Source organism: Podarcis tiliguerta, assembly GCF_965153285.1.
Source record: "Podarcis tiliguerta genome assembly, chromosome: 5".
Classification (NCBI taxonomy): domain Eukaryota; kingdom Metazoa; phylum Chordata; class Lepidosauria; order Squamata; family Lacertidae; genus Podarcis; species Podarcis tiliguerta.
The window spans coordinates 32,824,769-32,832,526 of NC_139538.1; positions in this window are offsets into that span (position 1 = coordinate 32,824,769).

Consider the following 7,758-nt stretch of genomic DNA (forward strand, 5'->3'; position numbering starts at 1 on the left):
ACCAGTCCTGAAAGACCTACATTGGCTCCCAGTACATTTCTGAGCACAATTCAAAGTGATGGTGCTGACCTTTAAAGCCCTAAACGGCCTTGGTCCAGTATACCTGAAGGAGCGTCTCCACCCCCATCGTTCTGCCCAGACACTGAGGTCCAGCTCCGAGGGCCTTCTGGCAGTTCCCTCGCTGAGAGAAGCCAAGTTACAGGGAACCAGGCAGAGGGCCTTCTCGGTAGTGGCACCTGCCCTGTGGAACGCCCTCCCACCAGATGTCAAAGAGAAAAACAACTACCAGACTTTTAGAAGACATCTGAAGGCAGCCCTGTTTAGGGAAGCTTTTAATATTTGACGGACTATTGTATTTTAATATTTTGTTGGAAGCCGCCCAGAGTGGCTGGGGAAACCCAGCCAGATGGGCAGGGTATAAATAAATTATTATTATTATTATTCAACAACTCAGGGTATGACCAAAGATGTTCCTGCAAATGATTTCAGTGATCGAGCTGGGATATAAGGGTTCAGGTGATCCCTGAGGTATCCTGGATCTGAGTTGTCCAGGGCTTTGTAAATCAATGCAAGAAGCTTGAACTTGGCTCAGAAGCAGGTGGGCAGCTACTGCTACCTGTTTTAACAAGTGTCACATGGTGTCTCAGCCAGAAGCTCCCATCAGCAATCTGGCTGCAGCATGTGGCACCATCTGAAGCTTCCAAACCAGATCCAAGGGTAGCCCTGTTAGGATATTTCCATTCCACCTTAAAAGGGAGCAGGATGTTTGTGTCACAGCCTGCGTATTTCCTGTTCACAGGATGTTTCTGTTGTGTCTTTGCTTTCCTTTCTCTCTCTCTGTGTCTGAGACACTGAAGCAGGCAGTCATGTTTTCTTTGTTCTGATCAACGCTGAATAAACTTGTAAATAATGCTCTCCTGAGTGCATCTTTCGCTGTGCATTATCTGCTGATAGAGCGTGCATCAGCTCTGGAATGTGGCAAGCTATTTCTGGAGCTCGTGTCGCTAATTGCTGATACTGTATCTACGGGAGATCGATGGATCGCAACGGAGACGACGTGGAGTCATGATGGACTTTGTCTCCCTGGCAGTATCCCAACATAGAGCGCCTTACAGTAATCCAGCCTCAAGGTTACCAATGCATGGACTACCGTGGTCTGGCTATCCCTGGCCATGAACGGCTGCAGATGGCAAACCAGACAAAACTGGTAAAAGGTACTCCTAGCCACAGGACACTTGGGCCTCTGGTGACAAAGATGGGATTAAAATGTAACAAATTAAAACAAACTGAGCACTCCTGTTTATTAGCCTGTGATTTATTGAGGCGTTGCGAATGGACTGCATTAAGAGATGCATCGTTTGTGCATTTGCTGAACGAAAGCTGTTTAATTACTTTCCACCAAAGAGAATGCAGACATTAGGAACCCTGCTGACCATCTTATCTATCCCAAAATAGCAGGCGCACGTGTCTTACAATGCAATCCCATGCACGTTTACTCAGAAATGCATCTCAGTGGAACTTACTTCCTAATCAGTGTGTTTACGATTGCAGTTTAAACGGAAGATATTATTAGGTTAAAAGGGTTTCTCAGCAAGTGCATGTATGTGTCCCACAAACCTGCATCCAGTCAAGCTGGATACATATAATGGTACCTCATGTGAATGTAATCACAGTAATGCCGAGCGGATCTAGGCACTGAGCCTCGGCATACTAATAGAAGCCTTACAGTGTGTACCTGTTTTCATCTCCCTGCCTGCCTACCTGCTGGTTGCAGAGTTTTGATAACATCCCTAAACATTGCCAAAGGCTATCTTCCTACGTAAATATGCTGCCTTGTAAATAATGCATGGTAAAATATGCGTCTTAGCATGCGATGTTTTTGCTAGTTTCAAGCATTAGAAGCAGAACTGAAATCCGAGCCGGGAGCAATCCCTAAAGCAGAAGGATACAACTTTCGTTCAAATAGAAGCGTGGGATGATAACCATGCAATCTGAAAGCTGTAGCACAGGTTCTCTCATTTCTGGTAAAAGATGCCTGCTATCTGACTGTACTTACTTGTTAGCAGGGTTCTGAAGGCGTGGAGGGTGGGGGAGTACAGGCAGAAGAGATTAGCATTGTTGGGCAGCACTGCAGCCCGCAGGGCTATCACTAGGCCAACAAGGCAGCTGCCTAGGGCACAGACCTCAGAGGGGCACAGTACTGACTTTGAAGGGGCACACTTTTATACAGATTAGTTTTTGCTATATCTTATGCATTACTGATAGTATTTTACCTTTATTTTATATTTTGAAGAATTTTATCATTTTGGAAGTAATTAATAAACGAGATAGAATTGTTGTTCAAGTATATACAAAATAGACACACTGTAGAGTTGATCTGTAAATAATAATACAGTGGTACCTCGAGTTAAGAACTTAATTCGTTCTGGAGGTCCGTTCTTAACCTAAAACTGTTCTTAACCTGAAGCACCACTTTAGCTAATGGGGCCTCCCACTGCCGCTACACAATTTCTGTTCTCATCCTGAAGCAAAGTTCTTAACCCAAGGTACTATTTCTGGGTTAGCGGAGTCTGTAACCTGAAGCATCTGTAACCCAAGGTACCACTGTACATTTTAAGCAGTATCCTAACACTTTGAACCGTAATGGCTTCCCACAAAGAATCCAGGGACTGTGGTTTGTTGAGGATGCTGAGAGTTGCTAGGAGTTCTCTATTCCGCCCAGACAGCCACAATTCCTAGAGTTCCCTGGGAAGAGGGGTTGATTGTTAAGCCACTGTGCAAATTGCAGATCCCATTCTCCACCTCCAAACACCCAATTTCAGGGCCTTCTGCTAGCTATCACTGGCCAGCACCCATGGGAGAGCTTTGCAGAAGGATGTTGTTGTTTAGTCATTTAGTCATGTCCGACTCTTCGTGACCCCATGGGCCAGAGCATGCCAGGCACTTCTGTCCTCCACTGCCTCCCGCAGTTTGATCAAACTCATGCTGGTAGCTTCAAGAACACCATCCAACCATCTCATCCTCTGTCGTCCCCTTCTCCTTGTGCCCTCCATCTTTCCCAACATCAGGGTCTTTTCCAGGGAGTCTTCTCTTCTCATGAGGTGGCCAAAGTATTGGAGCCTCAGCTTCACGATCTGTCCTTCCAGTGAGCACTCAGAGCTGATTTCCTTAAGAATGGATACGTTTGATCTTCTTGCAGTCCATGGGACTCTCAAGAGTCTCCTCCAGCACCATAATTGAAGGATACCTCTGTTTAATCCAAACCAACCTTCGCCCTGGCATAAGAGCCAGCTGCCCTGCTGAGCAAGTCAGAAACTTTCAAAACCACTACCCTATAGGATCACAAGGGCTTAACATTACAGGAACTTATCTGGAATGTGTCACACATCTTGATCCCACTAGTCCTCATTTTTCCATATGAACTATGGACAGAGGGTTTGGCAGCAGTCCCTGCATGTGCATCAGACATGCTGAGTCAATATGTGGTAGGGAATAATTCTAGCTTCATTGAAATGAAAAGGCATTGTCCTGTACAGTATCTCCTTTTTAGGGTCAATGTGTTAGTATATTATTCTATCCAGATGGCCATTGTTGTTTTCTGATCTATTCCAAATTCTCTTTCTAAATAGCAGCAATTTTGGAACTAGTGTTACTTATATGCAAGGGAAGAAACTTGGGCAAGCCCTGCAGGAAGTGGTACACAGGCTGTCACTAAAGCGCAGTTGCTATTGCCTTCTAGCTTTTTAAAGCCTGCTCTTCCAAGCTGTTTCCAATTTGCTTGTTGCTTCATTGCACCTCCTAAATCACAGTAAGTTGGTTAATAATAGAATATGCAAAGCCCTACCATTACAGAGCGGTTTCATAGCATTTTTCATTTTTATACTTTCTAAAACTCAATTCAAGTGTCAAAATCTAATTACTGCAACTTGAAGCATATAGTGCTTGATTACAGATAAAATAAAGTGCTCTTTTATTTTTTAATAACCAAAACTCATATTGATGCAGCGGCTCAGTTGGTTGGCAGTGATTTTTACGGAAGTGTATGTTACAGTCCCCAAGCAAGTTATTGAAGTATTTCTAGGATAGCGTTGCTGTGTTCAGTGTGATTTCATCTAGTGTATTCAAAAGAAAACTGTTTATTTTGTAATGGTCCCATAGACTTCTGGGCTGCCTGTTTTGGTAGTGATTTTAGAAGTCTGTAGCAATCTCATTTGACAAGTCCTTTCATAACAGCCCTTAGAAACATGATCAGAGGCTACTGAATGTGTGTGTACGTGTGGAATTGTTGGACCAAGATTGCAGAGTCCCTGATCACACAAATAGCACTTACATGCATCTCTAGAGTATGTAAATAGACTCTGCAAAAGTGACCAAAACTGACTCCACATATCCCCTTGTTTGGTTGTAGGGAACAAGGCTAGTATCTGAGCTGGCAGGAAGATCACATGTGCAATAAAGTCTGCAAGAAAAGGGGTCATGTGTCATTGGTAAAGCACTATTTTGCATGCAGAAGGTCAAGTTTCAATTGCTGCCAGCTCTGGAGCGGGGAAAATTTGAAAACTTGGTGTTTGACTGTCATCCAGATTGGTAGACGGTACAGGTCTAAGTAGACTAACAGCTTCACTCAATATAAGGCAGCTTGCTATGTAAAAATGTGTTTTCAGGAGTAAATCTAAAACTTTAAGCAGATACAAAGCAACCTGTTAGAAACATTGATTGTTTTTCTATGGTGTTTGCTTTCTTTAATTCCCTGCTGTTCCACAAGCTGCCATGTTGCCCTTTGGCAAATGATAACGGCTATCTTGCTGTAACACATTCTCCACGCTATATTCCACCACCTTCCATGTTCAAAGTCCAAATGCTAATCATCGGATGTCGTTAAGGACAGACAGCAGGAACCGACTCAGGAAAGTACATCAGTGATAAACTAATTATTCTTTCGTGCAGAAATAATACAATGCATCTAGCAATTCTAGATTTTATTGTTTCCTGGGTGCTTGGTTCGTAGGTTCAGCCAAGCAGTGGGATAGCCTAGCAGATGGGTAATGCAATACACAACCTGTCACATCTAGATCACTAGCTTAAATTCAGCACGGATTTCGGATGATCTGAGAGTGGTTACCATCTGTTCAATAAGGGTTAATGAAGTGGATTAATATCCTTTCAGCTCAGGCCTCTTGAAGGACATATGCCATTGAACTAAACATCCCAATTAGCCAACTAGTTGTAAGTCACGACATGGAGACCAATAACCAAATAGCCCTGCAAAATGAAGAAGGCATTTGCATCAGATAGTTAAAACGTGTGCAAGTGAAGTTGGCATGGCAAATACATGTGATGTACCTGAAAATGATTAATTATTGTGCCGGTGGCAGAAAGGACAAATAAAAGAGAACTTGAAATATACTCAGAGTCGCAAAGTGATTTCATGCTCTTTATTCAGCTCATAGTGGTGAGGAGGAATGAATGAAAGACCCCTCACAGTATCTGCTTTATATACATTATTTACACAATGGGCTGCACATGATTGGCTAATTCCGGAGTTCTACTGTAAGCCAATCTGGTTGTGGATTCACTTCTATCTGGAGCATGATTGGGTGGTTCCTGCCAACCAATCATACTGCTGCATTGTTCTAGGACCAATTAGACTGCTGCATTTTGGATCCTATTGTTCTAGGACCAATCAGACTGCTGCAGTTTCGATCCTATTCAACTTAGTACATAACAGAACTGTTTATGTGTACATCCTGAATATTCTAAGAGCCCGCACCACACACCTTTACCACAAGCCACTTCAAAAGCTTCCAGCATGGACCTACTTAAAATCTGCTAAATTGGGAATAGGGAACCTGTAGTTCTTTAGATGTTGTTAAACTCCAACTTTAAAGCAGTTAGGCTTTAAAAACAAACAAACATATAAATAAGTTGTTCTTCTAGTTAAAAAAACTTATATGTGTCTCTGTACCTGGGCCATGTCATGTGTATGCAGAAACTACTAAATTAATTTTTGAGGTAGCCCCATTTTGCTTCTAAACCGATAGAAGCATGGATGTTGGGATCATCAGAGGGAGTAACAATTAGAATCTTGGCTGCTGTTCTTAGATTCCATATTAAGGTGTGACAAGAGGGCCCTGCAAAAAATGTTACTTTATATTGCTGCACGCCTCCCCAATCTCCTAGCAGTGTGAGATTCCAGAGACTCCAGGCGGTTACCCAGGGTTTGGTTTTCTCAGAATGATATATGGTTATATTGAATGATATATACAACCTAAGCCTATGATGGAGGGGTTCACAGCATTAACAGCCCAAGAGGGTCTTGCTTCCCCCATAGCCACAGCCTTGGATTCCAGCAGAAATCAGGCATGGTTCTGTCCCCCAGCTGCCCAGCCTGCAGCCTTGCTTCTACCTTCTAGCTCACATACGCCTCAACTCTCAACTATGTCTTTTATCTTTCTAATTACCAGCGAGTTGAGAGAGTGGGGCCCACCCACTTTTGTCTGGCACAGAGCCAGTTCCTTTGTTACCTTAATGGACCATACTCAGAGGGCCGTTACCTCACCAAGATGCTAGCCTGGATGTTTCAAGAATTGAATCCAGGAATTAGAAGGGGGCTCAGGCATACAGCCTACCCCCTCAGCTCATAACAATATTATTCTCAATGGAATATTTTATAGTTTTAACTGGTTTTTATTTTCATTGTATTGTTCACACACTGCTTAGAGGCTATTGTAATCAAGTGGAACAACAACAAAACCAAAAACAGTGCTTTTGTTCAGAGCTCCGATCAGTTTGCTATGCCTTCCTCCAACAGGCCATTCTCACTCCTACCTGCAGTTTTCTGTTTTCATTTTCCAACGGACATTCACCATTCTGTAGTGACTGAGTATGCTCAGTCTTTATCAGGCTGTGTGTGTGTGTGTTGGTGGCTCATTTTGTGTTGGCAGTTGGCACTCACTGCCTGAGTTCATTATTATTCATTCATTTAGTCATTTATTTCCATTTATTAATTGCTTCCTGTAGAAGACCTCAAAGCAAATTAACAAAATAAAAACATCCACAATGGAAACAAATATAAAACAAGTAGATTTACAAAAACAAAACAATCTGATATTTTTAAAATTGTTTCAAATCCAATACAGATTCAGCATGGAATAAAAAACCTCACCTAAAAGACTTGTTAAAAAAGGAAGGACTTCAGTAGGTTCTGAAAAGACATTTGGAGGAAGGGATGTTTTTTTATGCTGATATCTAGCACGCAGGGTTTGAGTGTTCCTTATCTGTTCACGGCTCTTATGGATGACTGTGGAGCAGTGATATCTAAATGAAGAGCTGAGTCTTTCCTAATGGGATCAATGGTGTACAGTTTACAGATGGATCCCTGCCATGTGGGTGCAGACTTCTGTGTTCCAACATTTGGGTCCAAAAAGCCTATTGTCTAGATGGGTTTCGATAATGTCTGCTAAATTGATGGTTACATAGGACTGGGCTATGTGTGTGTGACCTTAACAGTTTCATGCCCCTGTTCCAGATCCCTTTATTACCCGAGTATACATCATTGTTTCCACCTGAGTGAAACATGTATTGCTTATTTTGCGTTTCTTAGTGGTATTGAGGCAAGTAGGTAGAGGGAGGGAAACGAAGCAATACTTGCAGATAGAATCGCAGAATTCTAGAGTTGGTAGGTGTTACGTACTGAGTTGAACAGGATCCAAAATGCAGCAGTCTGATTAGTTCTAGAACAATAGGATTCAGAATGCA